A 24,355-nucleotide genomic window follows, 5' to 3' on the forward strand; every position below is an offset into this window, starting at 1 on the left:
GAGTTGGTAGGTTGGGACAATCAATTCTGAAAGCATCTTCCATTTACTTGGGGAGACAGGGTTACTCCCATGGAGTACCATCCCCCTGATGTTATGAACCATTAGCTTTTTCAGCCAGAAAGGATTGATAAGACAATATAGTTTAGGCAGCTCCAAACTAGTAGTCTGAGAGTGGATCTCACCCCTGCTCAATGCAGAGAACAATATCTTAGCTTTGGGCCATAAACTGCCTAATTGTCCCAGATCCTAGCTCACGTGTGGCCCCTTTGGGTTAAGAAATCAAGGGTGTCCTGACCCGCAGGACAGTCGAACAAGTTTCCTGAGGTAAGGAGTGAAAGACGGGATGAATGGCGCAATGTTACAACACAGAGAGGACGCAGTGTTACAACTCTTCAGGGTCATCCATTTATTGTGGGCCAGTGATTGTGGTTATATATATGTTGGTGGGCAGTGATTGGTTGTTAAAAGGTGGGTTATGATTGGTTGCTTTTGTGGACCAATCATGAGGTACCAGATATGCAAATCTGAGGGATTCTAGTGGCCAATCAGAGTATGGTTTTGAAGGTGAGGCTTTGAAGGGGAGCCAAGCATGGCCTTTGGCATTGTGTAATTATTTGCTGAGAAACTGAAACCTAAGGGCGATATTCGCTGGTGCACAGCCTCCCACAAAGGGTATGGCTCTTAGGTCTTTGGGAGATAAACTCTACAATAGGCTTGGAAGAGAACCTCTAACATGTATTGAACCTAGAGCCACTTTGTAGGGAGCCCCCCAAAATGCAGACATTTTTAGATTAACTCAAAGAGAGGATAATTGTAGCCCTGATGGACAGAAGAAGAAAATTTTAGCCAATATCTTCCAAAGTAAACAAGATCCTTCTAAATGTCCTGTAGGACTGTCATCACTCTAGTTGCTCACTGGTTAGTCTCCATGGTCACTGCTATTCTTACTGGAGGGCAAAAGATTCATAAATATCCACATCTGTGAAATTGTATATGAATAAAGTGGGTGCCCCCTAGCACTGTAATGGCTTCAAAGAATAGATAAGACCTTGAAATTCTCTGCAGGTAGGAGTATAAATTAATGCAATCTCTCTGGAAACCTATTTAGCATAATGCATAAAAATGTTCACACACTCTAAATCAAGTCTCCCTGATAGGCATCTACCTTAAGGAAAAAATCAGAGATGGTAACACAGATTTATGCTCAGGAATGTTTATCACTGTGTTATCATAGCAAAAAAAAAAAAAAAGGAAACTAAATATTGACTATAGACTCATTAAATAAATTCTGAAACATCTGTACTGTGGAATTTGAAAGGGCAGAGTTTTGAAAAATACTTAGACATGGAAAAATGTTTGTGTTATTGGTGACTGAGTTATTGAATTATGGTGATTTTTTGTATACTTGGTGTTTTTCCAATTTTCTACAATTGGTAAGATTTATTTATATTCAGAAGAAAATACATTGTAAAACAAAAAGAAAGAATGCTATGCCTAATCTCCAACAAAATAATTATTTGAGCTCCATTTTTTTCTCAAAGAAGGATAGAAGAGCCTTTTGTATTTGAATGGAAAGTCGTCATCCATTCAAGTTGTAGAGCTATGCTGAAGCTGACAATAATGTTGTGTTCTGGCTCCTCTTGCACACAGTCTCTTCCAGAGGAACCCAGGAAGGCCTCCTATAGATAATATGGATAGGGAACTGTAGATGAATACTACAAACAAAGTAGGCAGAGATAGTGCCTTGGTAACCAAGCAAAGAAGAGCTCATTCTCCTCTTGAGTTCTTTAAGGGTTGCCTAAGAAAGGTCACACCAATATTGATGATGGCCTTAGATAGAAAGGGCAGGACACTAGTCATTAAAATAGAGTCAACTGTCCCACAGCACTTGTCGCCAGTGTAATTGGTGTCTTGCTTTCCCATGCCCTGATTCCAGGAAAAAAAGTTGTTTTGTTGGGTTTGGAGTTTTTGTAAACTGCAGTGACCCTTCTAATAAAGGTCCATAGCTTCCTTTTCTTTAGTGAACTTAATATGTATTAGTTAGAAGGCAATTTTCACCCTGCCACCCTCTGGGTTGACATTAGAGTTATGTCAGTCACATCACAGGGGGTATGTGGAAAAGATAAAACTTCCCAAATATAAAGAAAACTCCACCTTCAGCCAAATCCCAGGCACACTTTGCCAAACACTTTTCCCTGGAATTTTCAAACCCACGTGTTTGAATGGGAAATTTAATCCACATGTTTCTGATTCATATGTACACTTAATGCATCAAAATACCATTTCTTTGAAGTCCAAATGGCCTTTTTATAGACTTCTTCCTTAGGAATGGAAAGTTGTGCTTGGCCAAGAACTAACAAATTTGAACCCTCAAAATTCCAAGTTCCTTTCAAAGTTCACAACTCAAGAGATTAAACCAGGCTTTGAAATACACCTCCATCCCTCCAACCATCCCAATGTGACTGTAAATCTTGGGATATCTCATTCCACCACACCTCTCAGTCTTGATCACATATGTTCATGGAGGCTTCCAGTGAAAGCCAAGTGGTGAAGAGCTATCATCCATGGAATTACCATAGCAACACAGTAAAGGAGAGTGGATAGAGGAAGGGCTAGTCCCCAGACCCCAAAGCCCCACCCCAGGAACCTGAGAAGAAAATCAAGGATTGGCCAGGGATGACAGAGTGGTTAGGGATGAAGCCAACAATTCACTCTCAACTACAGAGCAATGCTGAGATTCTATTCTTTCCCTGGGAACTCTGAGGGTAAAAGATCACGGTTAAAAAATTTGGATTCAGAACTTCTACAATTCTATTCCCAAATGTATCATTGCTGACACTGCCTCAAACCTCATTCTGAATGGATGGTATTGTAAACCCATGTAGGTTCTTCAAATCTCTTAGCTATAAATTATTTGAAACATAAATCAATACTGTCAAAACTGGAAGATGGAGAAGAGGACTGTGGAAGATGAGAGAGAATTATCCATTTCATGTAATGTTTCCATCAAGCTAAGCCTTACTGCTAGCTGGGCTCCAATTAGCTAAGAGTCAGTGGGTCAGGAAAGGGTGGAGTTGTCTGAGATCAGCAAAAAGGATCTCCTCTTTAATAGAATCTCTTCTTTGCCTCTGAACTCCTCCTCAGACAGTAGGTCCCTTGAAAGTAGGTCTCTGCTTAATTCATTGTCTTATCCACCACAGTGCTTGGCATATGGTGGGCAATAAACTTTTATTGAATAAATTGAATGTGACTATCTAAATAAAATTTAATGGACTTTTCTATTGTTCCTTTGAAAATCTCTTCTACCTCTTTTCACTCACTTGTACTTTCAAAATTTGACTGTAGAAAATATTATCAGTACTATCTCCCCAGTGTACCAGCTATTAAGCAATACTTAGTAAAAATAAATCAAATCTGTATCTTAAGCAATTTGCCTACCCTCTATCATCAATCACTTCAAGTAGGCGGATGAAAGGTTATTTGCAAATGGGCATAAAAGACAGGAAATTTGGACTGCAAATTCCGTTAAGCTTGCCTTCTTAAGATAATAACTGAAATGTTTATCAACCCAAAGATAATGCATCTAAAAATATCCAGTCATGTTTATATTAGGGAGTAAGAAAAAGTGGTGGCTTATTGTCTTCACTCTTTTTAGGCTTTCTAATGAACTTTGCCAGTCACAACCCTTGGTCTAGAGTATATATAATCAACACCAAGTTCTAATTGTTTTTAGAGAGTTTTTAGAAATTTATCAAAGATCTGCCAGCCTCTAGTGTTGACATGAAATAAGTAAGATGCTCCTCATTTTTCAGCTTCCTTGATAGAATCTATACTTGCTCAATTTTAGTAAATCAAAAAAACTAAACTAAACTAGTTAGGCTACCATTTCTTCTTCAAATAGTGTCTATGGTCATAACTACCATATCTTTTAGAGTTCCAAGTTGTGTGCTATTTCTGTTATTCTAATGGGAAAACTAAAACAAGCAGACCATTATATAATATGCCAATAAACTAGATTTAGAATTTGAAGATCACTATTTTCTGCCTATGGCTCAAACCTCTGAATCATAAGTCATTTTTTAGAATAATTTATTTAACTTTGTTTATTATTATTATCATTTTTCAATTTTCTTTTTTCTTTTTTGGGGGGGTGGGGTGGGTAGAGGTTTTTGCTATAGGGCATGTGCGCTTGCCAGAAAGACAGAGAGAAACAGAGAGACAGAAAGCAAGAAGTCACCCCCCAGGGGGGATGGCCATGCCACAATCTCTTCTTCATTTTCTTCTTGGGATATTGGGCCCACATGCCTGCCATGAGTTTAAACCACTAGGTCGGGGACTCAAACTGCAGTTGATTACATGGGAGTCCAGTGATACAGCCATTACACCAACTGCTGGTCCCTCATTTGCCAATTTTCTATAGGGCAAACATCGTATCTTTAAAGCTCTCCCTTCTTCCTAGTCTCTCAAGACTGTAAGGGATCTTGGTGATCTAGTTCTGTGTCTTTTGAAAAAATGTTCAAAAGCCAGTTTCTTTTCTATCCATTAAAATCTTTTGCAAATGCCCAATATTGTGGAGACTCTGATTGAAGATCAAGTAGTGGGGATGTGAGAGGCCACTCTCTATCTGATACTGAAGGATTCAAAGATGGAGTTGAACTCCTCAATGTACATGTTGACATCTATGATACAGTTCATTCCTCAAAGCCCAAAATGATGAAACAGCTTGCCTAGGGTCTCTAAGCTAATGACAGAACCAAGCTGAAACCCCAGGTGATCTGATTTTTTATTGATTTGCCCATTTCATTACCCTGAAATCCACCATCCAGGGCAGATTCGTTTTCTAAATCAGGAACCCCATTGTTACTACAATTTAAACATCAGTCAAAAGCAAAATGACTAATGCATGGAAAAGAGAACTTTCTTGGGTTAAAACAAAATCACAAATAGGAGGCAATGTAATAGTTTAGATCAGAAAGTGGCAAACATTTTTCCATGAACAGCCAGTTAGTGAATAGCTTGGGCTTTGCAGACCATTCGAACTCTGCCGCCAGTACTCAACTCTCACTCTAGCGATACTAAAGAAATAAGTGTAGCTGTGTTCCAGCAAAACTTCTTTTGTGAACTCTGAAATGTAAATTTCACATAATTTTCACATTACAAAATGTAATTTTCTTTTGACTCTCCCCCCAAACATTTAAAAATGTAACAAAACATTACTAGCTCACAGGCCACAGGAAAACAGGCAGTGTCTGGGTCTGGCTCATGGACTAGAGTTAACAACTCTAGTTTGTTTAATTTTTTTTTTTCCTCCACAAACCGTTTGCAGAATCGAATAAAACATTCAAGTTCTTCAAGAAATGCTTAGCACATAGTTTTTGGAAGAGCTCAGACAATGCAGTTACTCTCTGAATCTCAGCAGAGTCTCAGAGTCCTGGCAAAGCCCTTCTAGGGAATTTAAAAAAAATTTTTTTTAATTAAAAAACCTTGTCTATCTGCCTTTGAATGAAAATCTAAGGGATGTAGCCCTGTTAAGGAGACCCAACTGAGCACAAAGGCAAAGGTGAGGGCCTGGGTCTTGTTGACAAGATTTCATTTATCTGGGGCCAGCTGTAGCAGTAAAGCAAGATCCTCTGTGAGGCAACCACACATGGGAAGGTTTCTGGTTTACATCTGGGCACTTCCCTGACTGCATGCCTATAGCCATGACCCAGGGCTGGCTGAATGCTTGGAGTAAATTGCACATCAAGATCCCACCAGAGGCACTGTTTCTCTTTGTCTCTGTCTATCTCTCTTGATCATGGAAGAAACAAAAAAATAAACTAAGAAATAAGATCCCACATATCTAATGTTGGTGCCACTTTAAGCAGGTCATTTAACATTGATCTGAAGACAGAATCTTATTTCATTCTACATTAACTGTGATCCTAAAGAGAATGGAAGTCCCTTACATTTCTTAAAATGGAAACATTAATTCATCAGCAGGCATGCTAACAACCATGATGGTATTACCTAACATGGGCAAATAGGGAATCTTCATGTGCTGTACTCCACTTTTTTCAGAACTGAATGAGTTTTTACCATTGAAACATTTTTGTTTTGTTTTAGGTATTTGCCATAAGGCAAATGCACTCACCAGAAAGAGACAGAGAGAGTAAAAGTGAGAGATCACCCCCACAGTGTGGATGGCCATACTGCAATCCCTTCTCCTCCATTTTCATTTTAGGATTTTGTGCACACACATACATATGCCCTGTGTGATTATCAAGTCACCAGGTCCAGGGCTTAAACCATGGTCACCAGGTAGAAATCCAGCACCTTAACTACCTCACCACCTACTGCCCACCCCAGGGAAAAAAATTTAAGAATAATTTGGAAACAATTTTAAGAATCACTAGTACAGTCATGCAACTGCTTGGACCATTTCTCCAGTGCAGAAAATCCCCTTTCTCAGTTTTTTTCTATTGCCATAGTCAGTTAGCATTCACTCCATGAAGCATTTGCAATCACACAAGACTGCACATGTCATTTATAAATTTGTTCTATAGTGCACCCATAATAGTATTCAGAATAAATAAACACTTTCTGGCACTTATCTAATGTATTTTTTTGTATGGATAGAATTAACATTATTCTAGTGTGGTGTGATGTGTGTCTTAAGTTTTTGACCACCTGCTTTGTAAATCCCAGTCTCACACTTCAGTTTAGAATGTTATTTCTGTTATCATTGGGCCTAAGTAGAAATTCCCATTTGAACTACCTCTTACAGTCATCTGAGTATGGGTTACCAAAGCATACTTTCCTTGCAATATAGTAAGACCACCATGTTAACAGCACTACCTGTAGAACCTAGCCACTCTGGACAACACTGTCCTAGTATGGAAAGTCATCGAAGTATCAAGGTCTAGTCTCACCTGATCCATGTTCCTGTGAGGTATAAGAGGTAGCTGGTAGAATATTCATTAGCCTTTGAGAAACAACATTTTGTCTTGATATTTGTTCATGCTGTATCTTTGCTCTGTAACACCTTCTCCTTTCTCTCTCATCTTAAAATCTTCCTTACATTTATCTTTTAAGGCCACTACCATGAAGCGCTCTCTCACAGCCTCTATTTGAATTTTTTATAGCCCAAATTTTATTGTCTTGGAATTATTTTAGAGAATTGTACACATGGCTGCCTCCATCAGATGGTGAGCTCTACAAATGGCAGACTTTTCACTGCTCCTCTTTGTAGACTTTTCTCAACACCAAGCTCCAAGAGCAAGGTTCTGTTTACCATGGCAGAAAAGGGAGATGGAAAATGAAAATCCCAGATTCCCCCAAGAATGGCAGAAATCACAGCTGCCCTTCAACAGCCTAGGGCATGCCCACGGTGCATTAGAGTAAAATTGTCCCCACACTGCAAGGACTCTGCCTACCTGTGAAGAATGGCCAATCTGAGCAAACATGGTGACCTTTAGACACAAGCAGAAATGCAGTTCTATGAGTTGTCATTTACATGGTGATAAAGTAATTTGCATGTGAATGTGCTAGCTACCTTAAACTGCAGAGCAATATCTGTCTAAGGAAGAAGCCACATGTGTTTATCAAAATTTGCCCTAAAAGATCATAGAAACTACATGGTGCCAGTAGTTTCCAGTCGTTTTCACATCTCAGTCAATTAACATCTGAAAACAACTGGCTTTACATTCCATTTCATCTTTCTCCATTTTCTGCCCTTTAAAAAAATAAACCTAAGACTTGTTAGGGGTCAGGGTCATCTCTATCAGAGAAGTCAAGCCCACCAGATCCTTGCTTTTCTACATTTTTATGTCTTTGTGTGTTTATTTTTGTGTTTATTTACAATCCACATCTTCCCCCACTCAGAAAAATGCATTCTGCTGAGCAAGTTCCAGCACCTAACCAGAACTCCCAGACTCAGTTTACTAGTTCTGAATAACCCACCTTTCCTTATTTCTTAGTGTTTTTGTGGTTACACAGGCAGCACCATTTTGGCACATGTACACAGAGCTGAAAATGTTTGCACTTGGTTGGCACCACTTTTCTCTCCATTTCCTGATGGTTAGCCAATGACTAACTGGTAAGAGTGTATTAAAGTACAGACCCCTCACCAGGCAGGACAACCTAACATGAAATTTGCAGAATTCTTGTGGGACTAAGTTGAGTGACTTACCTGGGTCACATGGTACTTTAGTGGCTGAGAGTAAATTCTAACCCAAGGACTCTTTGTCACTACCATAAACAGCTTATTATTTTAAGTCATATGCTGCATAATAATGCTTTGGTCAGTGTTGACCACATATATGACAGTGGTCCCACGGATTATAGTATGCTATACCATATAGCCTAGATGTACGTGTAATAGGCTATACTATCAAATTTGTGTAAGTACACTCTATGACATTTGCACAACAAAATTGTTTAACAACACATTTCCCAGAATCTATCATCATTGTCAGATGGCCCATGACAGATGACCATGTTAGGTTCTACAGAAAAAGAGAATAACTCACAAGCATTTATGAAAAAGAGAAAACAAGTGGTGACCCCATGACCTAGTAGTTGAAAGAGCTGGACACCACAACTCTGACATTCAGGAATCAGCTCTAGTAGTTGGAAAAGCACACCAGGTGCTTGTGGGTGCATGTATGCCCCAAATCCCAATAGGTTGGAGAGATAGAGGAGAAGGTATTGTGGCATGACCACACTACACTTAGGGGATGATTTCTCCTTCTTCCTCTTTCTCTCTATTTGGTGAATACATGTGCTCTCTGGCAAATTAAAAAAAAAAAAGGAAGAAAAAGAAAAGAAAAGAAAAGCAGAACCCTTCTGTATTAGTTGGAAATGGGCAGGTCAATTGATCTCCAAGTTACTTGCATCATAGAATTTTCCTAGCAACAGATAAAAATACCAAGAGTTTTACACATAGACCGAACTGGTTTTAAACCAGAAGTCTGTTATAAACCAGCTATGGGACCATAGGTAATTTATTTCAATTTTCCTAGCCTCCATTTTGCCATATATAAAATGAATATAATAACACCTAATTTGCAATATTACAGAAAGGATTAAGTATAATACACGCAAAGTCCCTATCGCAGTATCTAACACATAGTTAATATTCAACAGATGGGGACCAGCAGATAGCATAATGGCTGCATCACTGGACTCCCATATAGTCAACCACAGTTCGAGTCCTGGGCCTGGTGGCTTAAACTCACACCAGGCACATGTGCATGTATGCCCAAGATCCCAAGAGGAGAATGGATGAGAAGGGATAGCAGCATGGCCATCCCCCCTGGGGAGTGATTTCTTGCTTTCTGTCTCTGTCTCTCTTTGTCTTTCTGCACATGCCCTATAGCAAAAACCTCTCCAAAAACAAAAGACAAAACAAACAAATAGAAATAGTCAACAAATGACATTGTAGAAGTGGTGGTAATAACATAGAGCTGGACTCAAGAAACTGTAATTTGTAAAACACTGAGGCTCACAAGTACAAATATGAAACCCTACCATGTATAGTGATAATCCTTGAATAGTAGAGTATTATTGCTAAAAGAACATTGAGGATTATATTTTAGCAAAAAGAATATCTACTTAGACCCATGTACATTACAGCTGGCATGTCAGCGATGAGCTATTTGCCAGTCATTAATGTCTGCAAGGAAATGAGAATAACTATAAACATCATTGCGTGAGAACTGGGGAATGAGATCTTCCCAAGACTGTTTGCAACTGCACAATTTCAAGCTGACATTTTCATTGAACCTAAAAAAAAAAATTATGCTTAATAAGATAATTATCACTAGAGGATCAGGATCTGGAAACCAAACCTCTATCATCTGATACATAACATTTATAAGATCTGTTTGGAGTTGAGACATAGAGAGCCCCCAAATTACTTTTCCAAAATGCATTATAACCCCAGCAAAGGAATTTAGATAATTAAATCTCAAATACCATTAAAGTCAAATATCAAGTTCATACTTATAAAGAGTATGTTTATTCATTACTTCCATATTTCCTTTTCTTTTTATGGCTATAGATCAGGTTTGTTTGTTTTGCTTTGCTTTGTTTTGTTTTGTTCTATTACACAGATTACAGGAAAGTAGCTCTCTAGTTAGCCCTTACCATTCTAGAATTAACAGGATGAGTTACTTCTGTTCAAAACTACCAGAATCAGTAACCAAATATGGCCAAAACATTTATTCTACTTTATGTGACCACTGTGCTATTCACAGAGAAACAAATTTGCCAAATTGCCACTTAATGCTATTTCAGTCTTTGGTTTCAGGTTATCTAGACAGACACAATTCTCTTCCAGTAGAAGACTGGAGAATAATTTGAAATTTATAAATAAATATGGAAACACAACTCTACCAAGGGCCCAATGTCAGTCCACATTTTCTTAACCTCAGGTGAGAGGAGTAAGCCAAAGGTTCACAGATTTCTATGAATACTCAAAGTTGATCTGTAAAGCTCATTTAAGGGACTTGGACCAAGAGACATTATCAAAATGTACCTCTTTTTGGGACCAGCAGTGCTGTAATGGCTATGTCACTGGACTCCCATGTAGTCGACTATTGTTTGAGTCCCAGACACAGTAGCTTAAACTCACACCAGGCAAGTATGCATGGGTGCCCAGGATCTCAAAAGGAAAATGGAGAAGGGATTGTGGCATGGCCATCCCCTCTGGGGGGTGATTTCTCGCTTTCTGTCTCTCTGTTTCTCTCTGTCTTTCTGGCAAGTGCATGCGCCCTAGAGCAAAAATCTCTCAAAAAACAAACAAACAAACAAACAAACAAAACAAAAAACCTCTTTTTATTCGCAAGCTTTTGGATTCAAGTTAATTATATTTAAAGCTGAGAAGCAAATGGCCCTGCCTCCATATTCTATTTATTTGTTCATACCAGGTAACCACATTTCATCATAGCAGGTACAATAGTAATTTAAGAGGTAAATATTTCTGTGAATTTCACCTGCTGGACATCATGAAAGAAAAAAAAAGTCACTCTCTTGACCAAATTTAACATGTTTGGGTTTTTTATTTTAGAAATTCAGATGCTGTGATCTGAATGCTCCAAATTGCATGGCATGGCATAAAAAAAATACAAAAAAAAAAAAATCATCCTTCAGCCTTGAGTGACAGACAATTTACACAGATAACCCCCAAGATGATCAGACACAGGGAAGGGATGACCACACACAAACACAAAGGAAAGAATTTGAAATCTCTGGATTAAGGATGTGATTTGGCTATTAGACGAAGATTGACTATGGACATTTTATTTTCCATCTCTCTTACCCTTATATATGAACTGAGAGACATAGACTCACCAGACAAAATCTAAAATTGCTTCTAACTATATGACTGATTTGCAAAGATGAGAAAGAGAGAGAGAACAGCCATATTACAAGTATAATGTCACTATGAATTCTGTAAAAACCATAATCTCATTCATAAATATAATGCTGTCAAATAACAGTTGATATCATCCCAAATGCACAAATATCCCTGGAACACAATGAACTTAATAAAAACAATGAATATTAAATCAATGGTAAGCCTTTGAAATGTAATTGTTAAACAAATATATTTATGCTATTTTAAGTTTTTTTATTTATGTCATGAGAGTCATAGAAAGAGTGAGAAGGAGAGACAGACAGTCCCACCAGGGTCCACACATTAAGATCCATTCCCGGTCCCAGCCAGCCAGGGTCACAGACATACATGCACAACCTGTGTGTACAGGGACATCGTAGGATGCAAATCCAGGACTACCATGTTGAATAGGCCCAGGAGCACTGCACTGTGTCATCAATGTGTCACTACAGCTAGCCTATTTATGCCATTTTTATTTTTATTTTTACCTCACTTGTTTTCTAATTCACTTGAAAAATTCCAATAAGTTACAATCATTCATTAACATTATGATTTATTCAGCTCCCATCATACAGGATCCATTAGTAATTTATAAGATAAAGTTTCTGCATATAGTAAATAAGACAAGGCTAGATAGATGGCATGGTGGTTAAGACAACTGGATCCCATATGGCTGACTGAAGTCAAATCCTTGACCCAGTAGCTTAGAAAACATGTCTGCACATGTGTGTGCATGCCCAAAATTCAGAAAGAAGAATGGAAGAGAAAGGATTGCAGCACAATCATTCCCCACAGGGGGTGATTTCTCACTTTCTATCTCCCTCTGCCTCTGTCTCTCTGTCTTTCTGTGGTGAGCACATGCTCTCTATAGCAAATTCAAAACTAAATAAATAAATGAAAGAGAGACCTAAGACATACATGTTAAAACTTCCCTATTTGTGGACCCAAGTATCATCACTCTCTAAATAAGGTGATAGACCCTACCTGAATGCAAAGATGCACATTAGTCATTAATTTCATCTTGGATCTTCATTTGTAAATGATAATTGTAATTACATAGCTTCTCTCAGGCATCAAGTGTAAAAAAAACCTTGCCAAAATTTTCATCTTTCAAACATGTTCAACCAAGCTCAGAACCTTAAAATTATTCATTGCTTTTTATCTTATCCCAAGGTTTCTGCCAGGTTGAATTCCCAAGAAAACATCCTGAGATTAACACACAGGAAGTTGAGTAGGAAGTACTCTTGAGATCACCTTTGAGGAAAGGAAGAGATAGAAACAGGCTTGAGAGAGGCTGGGCAGTGAAATAGTCTCAACAAGCACTTAAGTCAGCCCCTACGGGCCTCTGAAACTGGGATGACCTTTTAAGAGATGTCTCAAGGTAAGGCAAAGTAGTCCTTCCATCCTGAAGGAAGACCCAGGGAGCTTGTCACAGCATCCACTACAGTTCCTACTGGAACAAGTTCTAAGTAGGTAAACATTCCAGTTGGCTTGTTACCAAGCAATATTTCTTAACAATATACTATATGCTAAATATTATAAAGACCACCATATTTATATGCATCCTTGCTACCAAGAAGCTTTCAATTTAGGGCTCAGATGGTGGGGAAGTGGTAAATATGAGGTTCTTTGAGGCAATTTCACATAGGAAGGTTCCTTATTCAAGTACAGAGGCTTTCCTAAGTATGCTCAGTACACATGTGCCCATGATTTGGGGCTGGATAAAGGTTGGGGTTGGACTGCAGTTTTGGAAGCCTGTTTTAGATTGGATTGCAGTTTTGGAAGCCCGTTTGACACTCACTCTCACTCTCTCTCTCTCTCTCTCTCGTCTCTCTTATTCATGGAAGAAAAATTAAAAAGTATTTTGTAATAAGATATTTTAACAAAAGGTTTAGTTGAGGAAAGAAATTAAAATATATTTAAAACTCACACGGTACATTTTAAAGTAACAAGCAGCATCAGAATAAACAAAGGTAATCAGAGTTCATTTTAAAATTTCAAAGATAAAAAAGACTTAATACCATGAAGTTTGAAACAGGAGAACTTCAGTTATGTCTTTATGAATAGTAAGATTTTGTTAGGTGGAGAGCAGGAAGAAAGTCCTTCTGTGTAGTTTTAAAGATAATAAGTTATTCAATGATACTTGTTTTGTTTTGTTTTAGAGAGAGGTTATTTGCTATAAGGCACATGAATTCGCTGAAGAGACAGAGAGACAGAGAAAGAGAAAGCAAGAAATCTCCCCCTCCCAGGAGGGATGCCACCCTGCAATCTCTTCTCCTTCATTCTCCTCTCAGGATTTTGGAAATGCATGCACACATGCCCTGCATGAGTTTTAAACCACCAGGTCCAGAACTCGAACAGCAGTTGACTAGGTGGGGTCCCATGATATAAGCATTGCACCATCTGCTGGTCCTTCAATGATACTTGTTAAAGTATGGGAAATAAAACTTTATTCAAAATCATCACAATAGGTCTCTACAATGGGATCTTGCAATCAGGGAGTAAGACTGGACTTAATTTTGAATACAACATGGGCAAGTCAGAATTTATAGCCAAGGAGCACTGTGAGCTCAGTGGATAGAACATTATTAAGAGGAAAGATTAGGAGTGTGGAGGATTCTAGCTAAGTTGACCTACCAGGATTCTTGCTGAAGACAGACCAGGGTAATCAAGATATTGCCTAGGGGATGGAAGGATGAGAAAGATAATCAGATATCAAAAATAATTAGATATCCAATGTGGGAACTTCTTCCTAAACTAACTAGCAGGTTTTTTGATGAAACTGGATTTTATAAGTAAGTACAAAAATGGGCCTAGCAGAGGATTCAAAAGCCTGACTGAATTTTGGACAAGCAAAGAATCTGTTAATAGCAAGATACCTGAGGCAGGACAGAAAGTCAAATGCAAGGCATCTGGAAGTCATCTTCTTACAAAGGACCATATTCCTTTGAAGATAAACATGCAAGGACTGGGGATAGGAGAAGTAAGGAAATGTACAATGAGATATGGGGACCACACAGGTGAGTCTAGATTTTCAGGTGAGCACAGAAATGGAACATTTGTCTTTTTCAGAAATAGCAATAGCAAGGATGACTTTTGAATTATCCATTCCTGAGCAGGGCAGGAGCAAATTTATTGGATATCTACCATGGCAGTGGCTTCTTTATTATTTTTTAAGTTTATTTATTTCTTCCATAGTGATACAGAGATAGAGAGAGAAAAGTAGTATCACCAGCAGGGTCTTAATGTCACAATCTAATCCCAGCTTCAGCCAGCCCTGGGATCATGGGCACTTGCATGCCCAGCATACTCAGGGAGGTCTCCAGACCCCAACCTGGAACCATCTCATGTGAATCAGCCTCACAGAGCATCACATTTTACTGCTGTGCCACCACTTGGCCCCTGACAGCAGCTTCATTAGTAGGCCAGTTGTATAACATGATTTTTGGAAGTTCAGCCTAGAATCCATGTATTTTGGATTTCCAATGAAGAGTGACTAAGGGAACCAGCAGTTAGCGTAATGGCTATGTCGCTGGACTCCCACGTAGTCGACCGTGGTTCGCCTCCCAGACCCGGTGGCTTAAAACTCACACCGGGCGCATGTGCGTGTGTGCCCAAGATCCTGAGAGGAGAATGGAGGAAAAGGGATTGTGGCATGACCATTCCCCCCTGGGGGGGGATTTCTCACTCCCTGTCTCTATATCTCTCTCTGTCTGTCTGGCGAGTGCACGCACCCTATAGCGAAAACCTCTCCCCAAAAAAAGAAAAAAAGAATAACTGAGAATTCTAGCATACATGTATCTTTTTTATTTAACATTAACAACAATTACATGAGTCAGTATTATTACCCCCCATCTTATATACAGAAAACTGAAGCTATGAGGATAAATAACTTGTCGAAGATTTTCCAGCAAGTATGTGGCAAAGTCCAGATTTGAAGCTAGGACTATCTCAATTCCAAACACATGATGTTTTTTTACAATAGCCTAACTATCTTCCAAAGACAAAGACATGAATGGGGCTTCAATATTCCATATATGTATCTACAAGCAGAATAGTTTCCACAGTGAGTCATACAATATGACACTTGAACTCTGAGCTGCAGTACACAATGCTAGATGTGGATCATTTCAATGGGAGAGAAACACCAGACAGTGGAAGTTGCCTGCAATCCATGCCAAGGACAGAAAAGGATGAGTTCTGGACCCAATGGGCCAAAGAGGCTCTGTCTAACCCTACTTTCTGTGATTGCTTCCCAATTTAAAAATTAACCACAATAATCTCTGTAAATAAGTTCAAGACCATAGTGTAAAGCAATTTTTGCACTGCTCAACCCACGTTGTTCTGTATATTAAATTTCAGCATCTCATCTAGGTTAACTTCTTCCCACAGAATAATAGAGGCATTTGAGCCACCTGTCTTAGCCTTTCAAATGTAAAGATCAGTTTTACTAGGTGGATGTACTAGACAGTGGGCAAAGAGTATGCATTTCTGGGATCACTTGTCCATGGTTAAAAGTGAAATTGGAATTGGAAAATAAATGATACCTTAAAAGGATATATAATCACTACTTACTTTCAAGCCCAAGGAAACTTAATTGCTACTAGAATCTGGCCTGGAATCATTCTCAAAACAGTTCCCAGAGAGCCTCTGTCAATAAGCTGTAGTTGGTATAGATTAAAAACAAACTACAAACCCTGATCTGTAGTCTTCACCCTGGTAAATTATCAAGAGGACTTACAGTCAATGAATTTGAATACAGCCATATTGTACCTACCACAAGTAATTTTCTGAAAATCTGCCAGTGAGTAACTTTGGCTTCAGGGGAAAGAGCTTACCCTCCGACCTTGACACTTCAAACCTAACTTCAGACCACTTTAAAACACTTTATGGCCCCCTTCCATTCATATAGCGTTCTTATGAATGTGCCTTTCCATCCTCAATTCCATCTTGAGCACAGCTGACAAATGCTGCATGGACTCACAGCTGTCTCCTGAGAGGAGCCCCATGCTTTTTAAACAGCTTTGCTTTGTGACCTGACCTACAGGCAGGCTGCATACTTCAGTGCATTGACAGCTAAGTCATGTCTTTTGTCCCAGGCACACAGATACAGCAGGGTAGGAAAAGTTCACACTAAACACTCACATTTCAAAATGGAAATAAATGGCTCACACCAAAGGCCCAGTGCACTTAAGTTTGGAAGACAAAACCTCCCAAAGAAAAGAGTGGCCCAAAGGAGACTTTTCAGAGATCTCCACAGGACCTGTTGGCTACGGTGACTGCACCTGGAGGGCTGAATAAAGCAGATCTACTACCAGCAGGAGACCAGATATCTGCACTGGATAAGGAATATCAATGTTTTTATTTTCTTTTTCCTATTATAACTTTATGGTATATTTTCTTCCCTACTGAGTCCTATTCCTTTCTTTTTCTTTCCTTTATCCCCTTTTTATCCCTCTCTTACACTTGTGCTTTTTATTCCTCTTGCTTTTTCTCATATTTTGTGGTTCTGTAGCTCTTATTTTTCTTCTTCTTAAAACTCTTTCTATTTTCTTTCAGTTTTCCAAAGCACTTCCACAGCTGGTCCCATCTGTCTCCCCTAAATGATCCTCCCTCTCTAATCATACTCATTTCCACCCTGATTCCACCTACTTTTAATAGGCTAGACTCTACAATATCCACACCATAAATCCTACTAACAAAGATAGTTTTGAGGACTATAAACACCTTTTAACACCATCCATAGAAAATAGATTCACTAATATATAACCACCTTTATCCTACAGTTATCTCATTTTTTAAAACTTCACTTTTGAAGGACCACCAATGGCATTGTGGTTAAGGTGTTGGATCCCACATGGCCCACAGTGTGGTTTGAGTCTCAAACCTGGGGGCTTGAAAATCACACCAGGTATGTGTGTATACCCAAAATCTCAAGATAAGAATGGAGGACAAGGGATTATGGTGTGGTTATCCCCCTTGGGGGGGGTGATTTCTCACTTTTCCTTTCTCTGTCTCTGTCTCTCACTGGCAAGTGCACATGCGCTATGGAAAATTTTTTTTAAAAACCTACTTTTTGATATATAACTCATTTGAAAACTTTCAGTTAGGGATGCTGAAGACAGTGTGGAACAGGGCGGGAGAAGGGAAGAGTATAGAGAAGGATAGCAAGAGAACAAATAGAGAGGCATGACATTAGTGAGACACAGAAATAGTTTATTACCTGTTGATGATAACATGATTCTCAACTGATCTGTTCTGAGAAATATTTCATGTTGGGTAAATTCTTCTTTTTTTTTTTTTGGAGAGGTTTTTGTTATAGGGTGCTTGCGCTTGCCAGACAGACAGAGAGAGATAGAGAGCCAGAAGCAAGAAATCACCCCCCAGGGGAGATGGCCACACAGCACAGCAATACCTTCTCCTCCATTCTCTTCTCAGGATCTTGGGCACACACGCACACGTGCCTGGCATGAGTTTTAAGCCACTGGATCCGAGACACGAACCGCGGTCGACGACGTGGGAGTCCAGCGACATAGCCATTATGCTAACTGCTGGTCTCTATGTTGGGTAAATTCATTTCACAAGCAAAATGATATATAGTGATTGAATGTTTAAAAAATGAGAATAGTAGTAATAATAATAATCTGGTAAAAATTATGAAAAGCTATTTGATGATGATGATGTGGATAGTAATGTCTAATGTCTTTGTCTTGACTGATATGCATGGTATTCCTTCTGGAAAAAGAAAGGTAATACACTATAAAGACATATGTGACTCAATGTCATATAAACAAGATTATGATAATAATAAAAAAACCTTTCATAAGTTTTCAACATAGGTAATACATGTTCTTTGGAGGAAAATTAATAACAATAGATAAGTAGAAAGCAGAAATAAAAAGTCATCTGCAGTTCCACCTTTCAGAGAACAGCCCCCACTCCACCGCATTTCACAATTGATTTGATAAACACTGTCTTCAAGATTCAAAGATAGGCAAGAAAAATACTGTCCTTGCCCTTAGAAGATCCTATATTCAGTGGGAATGGGAATTAAATAAGCAAATACAGTTGTTTCTCCTCCTCCTCCTCCTCCTCCTCCTCCTTCTCCTTCTTCTTTTATTCTCTTGGGACTTAGCACACACACACCCACACTCTTGGAGTGAGTTTTAAGCCACTGGGTCTGTGACTTGAACCATAGTCGACTACTTGGGAGTCCAGCAATGTAACCATTACACCATTTGCTGGTCCCAAGTACATTCTATTTAGAAAAGGACAAGAATTAATCAAAGCAAGGACAAATGATTCAGATTTTGGGAAAGCCTTCTGGAAAATACACCACCCTGAAAGATGAGCAGGAATTGGCTAGGCAGAGAAGAGGGAAAGGAAATATTCCATGGTATCCCTTAAAGACAGTGCAATCCTGGGGCCAGCAGGTAGCATGGTGGTTAAGGGTTCTGGATTCCCTCATGGCTAACCGCAGTTCAAGACCTGGACCTGAGGGTTTGATTTCTCACTTTCCTTCTCTGTCTCACTTGCTCTGTCCCTTTCTGGTCAAATGTATATAAATAGACAGATAGAGAGATATAGATAGATAGATAGATGATAGATAGATAGATACAGATAGATAGATAGATATAGATAGATATAGACAAAAGTTAAATAAAGTAATTCTTTTTTTTTTTTTTTTGAGAGGTTTTTGCTATGGGGCGCATGCGCTTGCCAGACAGACAGAAAGAGACATAGAGAAAGAAAGCAAGAAATCACCCCCCAGGGAGGATGGTCACACCACAATCCCTTCTTCTCCATTCTCCTCTCGGGGTCTTGGGCACGCATGCACACATGCCCAGCTTGAGTTTTAAGCCACTGGGTCCAGGATGCAAACCGTGGTCGATTACATGGGAGTCCAGCGACATAGCCATTACGCTAACTGCTGGTTCCCTAAATAAAGTAATTCAAAAAAAAAAAAAACAGTGCAATCCTGGCACACTAGAAGAAACAAAGGGAGTTTATTAAGGCCGAAAGCAAGGGGCAATCACATGGGGCCTTGTAAGCCACCTGAAGACATTTCCATAAAGTAATGGGGACTCTGAAGAATAAGGAAGAAAACGGTATAACTAGTCTCATACTTTTACTAGAACTAGAAGTCTAAAAGATAAAGCCACACTACATAATAGATGCTACCTTATAATCGGACAAATAGAGGAAGAGAGTGAGAAAAGAAGGAAGAAGAGGGAAGAGAGGGAGGAGGGAAAAGAGAAGGGAAAAAGAAAGAGAAGAATGGAGAAAGGAGAATAGAAAAGAAGTGGAAAGAAAGAAAAGGCATGGCAAGGCAAGGCAAAACAAGACATAGGCAGTAAATAATGGCGCCAGCATACAAACTTAGGTAGTCAACTATATTATACTGTCATGCAAAGTCTGCTATCTTTTCTCTTGAGTTTTATAATAACCATGCTGGGGGTAATCAATCAGGAAACTCTAACAAATAAGCTTTGTATATGAACTATTCATTTTCTTTATTATTGTGGAATTAGTCCTTTGCCTTAGACCTGAGGACTAGTTGATTTCCTTGACTGAAGAACTGGGCACTTTTTTGTGTGTATATTATATTGGATCATTGGAAAAGTCATGAGGTATTTTTCTATGATTTTCTATGTAAAAAATGCATCATAACTTTTCCAATGACCCAATACTTTAATAAAATATTAAGAAAAAGATGCTGATCATGAAGTGGATTCTTCCACTCACTAATCTCTTATAACCTGAAATTTGAAGTACATTACAATTAGGTACTAAAAACACCACAGGAAGACATGCTATGACACATCAAATCATCAAATGGTTTCATATATTTACAATAAAGTAGAAAGCTAAGAAGTTCTATGTATGAGCCATTAGACACTACCATTTTTTTAATCCAGAAAAAAAGTGAAACAGCTGTAACCAAGAATATATTGTTCCTTCTCATTTGATTTTTAATAACTTTACAGCTGTTTTCAATTCAAATTTTTATTGAATTGTTCATATTAATTTATACTTATTGCCAATCACTTTGTTATGAAGCATCATTTTGAATATGCTTATCCAGCTTTTTCATAGTGTCCAAGCCTTTAGTCTCTTCTCATTGAAATAGCCAAGAACACTCACTAGAAAAGAGCATGCCACTTAAGCTCTCCTTTATGGCTGTGACTTTTCAACTAGACTTTCCCATTGTAATCCATTTTTCCACTTGGGTCTTCTATCTGCCACACTGTGTCCTCAAAATCTGCAACCTGCTCCAGCCCATTCTGGAAGTGAGGAGAGATGCCACCTAAACATGGCTGACTGCAATCGACATTTACACATTCATAAATGCGTGTGGCACTTGTTATTCTAAAGAGACCTAGATGTATTTCTGTTCATAACCATTATCTTTCTCAAGCTAAGTGTACTTCACAAGCTACATTGCATGTGATTTTTGTTTTTTGAACACAGATTGTTACACTCATATATAGGGCGGATGTCTTCCAGGACATTTCTTGGCTGACATCTTTATTTCGTGATTCTATGAATGTTTTCTTCAAATTCTACAAAGTGGTTAGATATCCAAATGAAGGCAGTCCAGCTAGCTTGGGAAAGTGTTTTCCATTTTAGCTGGCCCATAAGTGTCAATCCACTAGGGGCCACAGATGCCATTGCTTGGCTTGAGTCTCTTCTAATACATCACTGTGAAACAGATAAAACGTGTGTGTGCAGGGGGGGACTTTACAATCTTTTCTGAAACCTAAATTGCATCAATTTCTAAGAATGTTTGACTTTGGCTGTCTGAAATATCTGCCTGAGTGCCCCTTACTCTTCACATCTGTCTAAACCCAAGGGTAGGAGATGTGTTGAGCACAATGAGAAGCCAAGAGTCAGCACAACCCTCTGAGTGCAAACTCAGCCAACAGTGGGACATCAATGACATGAAACAAATTCAACCTACTTTCTACATAAAAACAACTTACATTTTCTGTCTGCTAAAAGTACATTCGTAAAATGTACTTTTTCCATATGGCTTTAGTTTCTTCTATATGAAGGGTTAGACTGAACTCTGCTTTTTATAAAAAAAAAAAAAAATTGAGTTCTACCTACATAGTGCTGACATATACACTAAAGTCATCTGGAAAAAATACAAGCTACCATAACAAATCCCAAATGCCAGAAGTAGCCAGTCTCATTCTATTGAAGCAAATAGACTGAAGGGAGAATGCATTTAGTTGACAGAGTGAATGGAGAAAATTGATCTCTTATTGCCAGACATACTGTATCAAGACGTGTGTCAAAAAGTTCTGAAACACTGTGTTTTACACACAAAATAAAATTAAAACCTTCACATGAACTTATTTTCAAAAGCTTCTTACTTCTTACCATTCACATGAACTTATTTTCAAAAGCTTCTTACAGCCAAGGATGACAGCAGACTAAGTGTTTACATTAGATATTCCTCTTTAATTCTTGAGAAAAGAAAAGTCATCCTTCAGTGGAAAACAGTATTATTACACAAAGTTTTGAATCTCAAATGGAAAGAATAAGCATATTTCATGAAAAGAACATTTAGCATCTAGTGTTCAAAAGACCCTGCCTGGGCCCTCCCATTTATGAGTGCACATTTGTATCAGAGCCCAGACAATAGATTATAGCAAACTTCTAGTACAACCATCTTTCCTTTTGGAATACAATATACCTACAAACAAACAAAGAAAAAAAATGTGGTATTTCCTCCAGTTGCCAAATGGCCACATCCTCACACTAGGAAGAGAGTCAAGTGAAATCCAGACACAAGAAAGGAAGCAGAGATAAAATGAGAGTAATCCAACTCTTTTCTTCCAATTGCCATAGAATAAATCTAGAAAGAAAGAAAAGGAGACACATTCTAAGATCAAAGTTCATCATTTCAAACATAAAAGTTTATTTTATTTTCTTAATGTGTCTTTTTTTTTCTTCTTGACTAAGAAGCAGGACTTTATTTTTTCTGTGACGCAGAAAGTATTTCACAGAGGATCTTGGCTTTAAAAAAATATTTTATGAGTATAACCCATAGCCTTGCTCTTTTAGATAAAAGACTGATTCCATTTCCTCCCATATGCCACCAAATTCTTTCCCTCTCCATTGCCACCATTTCTTCTACTTTGTTTTGTCTTTCCCATCAGTAAACTCGACACCCTGGCAATTCAATCTCCTGTTCAATGTCATGGTTGAATCAAATCGCTGTCACTCAAGATATAATCCAAGGTTTGAACTACAGTATGGTTGAGTGATCAGGGCAAATATCCCCAAATATGGAATTTCTGGGTTTTCAGCCATTGAGCTACTAAGTGGCTTTAGACAAGACCTCTACTCTGTCTCTTGAGAACAGGTCAAATCCTATTTGTACTGACTGGGACTCGGTAGGAGCAGAAACCACAGGCAAAAAGAACTCCACCTGCAACTGAGCTCTCTGTGTGAGTTACACGGGGAATTCCTTATAATAGGATTTAACTAGCAAATTGGCAACAGCAGAATTGACCTAACAAGATGGAGGTGGGAATTAGTAAATAAAGGGATAGTTTAACAAAATGTCACTTTCACACCAGGGTAGAAATTGGAAAAGACAAAAATGACAGCCATGTTTAAAGATGTCTTTACTCATGCAATATAAATAGTCAGGTTTCCCAGAGAAAATAATTTCCATTCCCACCACTAGCTCTATTTAAACAAGTCTGAAGGCCAATAAAAACACAGTGCTGCTTTATGAGGACAAGGAGAAATAAAGGAAGATGGTGAATCTTCCTTGAGTTCAGAAGTTTAAAGAGAAGATATTAAGAATGGGAACTGACAAATTATATTGATACTGACATATAATTTAAAACATGAATTAGAACCAAGGATATGATAGAAATGTTAATTAGACAGAGAGTAGAAACCAGCCCAGCTGTGATGGTGCACTAAGATGCTGTGCTCTGCAGACTGGGACCACAGGAGAAGCCCAGATTTAGTTTCTGGTCCAACTTAAATGCTAAACACAAAGGTGAGTGCCTGTAATCCCAGAGACTGGGGAAGACTAAAGTGAGAGGGCTGTGAGAGCAAGACCCTGTATACATACATACATAAAATTTTAAAGGAGTAGAAACTGTTCTAAGGATTATGATAGGGAAACATCTGTATAAACAGGGCTTGGTCATGAATTAGAATGTACAGATGCATGAACACACAAATGATTGCAAACTACTCTGCTGGACATTTGCTTTGCCCTGTAAGAGGAGTGTTGAAAGAAACCCAGAGGAATTGACACTAGTTTTGGAAAACCATCTGACAGGATCCAGAGCTAAGACACCCTATTCAAAGATCAGAGACCTTTGCCTAGCAAACTCACTGCAAAGGAAGAAGGGGACAAGCAGATAGCCCTTAGTTGAGTCCTATCACAAGGCTGACACTTAATAAATCTTTGTAGAATTGAATTGTTGAAATAAACTATACAAGGGTAGAAGAACTGGGCTTTTTCAAATTACAAAAGCTGCCTTTATAAGTTGCACTGCTCAGAGAGTGTTTGGGAAAGAAGGCACTGCAGAACTAAATAGTTTCTTTTGCAACTGATAGTAAGATTAGAGGGAAAGCAAATAGCAAGAGAGCAGACAATCAAAATCAAATGGATGTAATTTAAGTAATTGGGTCAAGGAATGGTAAATGCAGCTCAATTTAAGATAATGTTCAATAAATTGCTTTAAGAAATAACCTAGGGAATACAGGTTAAATGGAACAACCATGTAGAAGATTGATCTGCAAGTCACAATAAAGAAAATCATTGAAACTAACCACCAGAGCATTACCAACATTAGTAAAAGGCTGTGGCTACCCTAACAGCAAAAATGCAAATAGACCACTCAGACCACAGAGTGCTGTCCTCATCCACACGCTGTGTTCTGCTCTTCCTGTGCTAAAAAAAAAAAAAAAAAAAAAAAAAAAAATAAAACATTTCCA

The sequence above is a fragment of the Tupaia chinensis genome, unplaced genomic scaffold, assembly GCF_000334495.1.
Source record: "Tupaia chinensis unplaced genomic scaffold, TupChi_1.0 Scaffold000489_1, whole genome shotgun sequence".
NCBI lineage: Eukaryota > Metazoa > Chordata > Mammalia > Scandentia > Tupaiidae > Tupaia > Tupaia belangeri.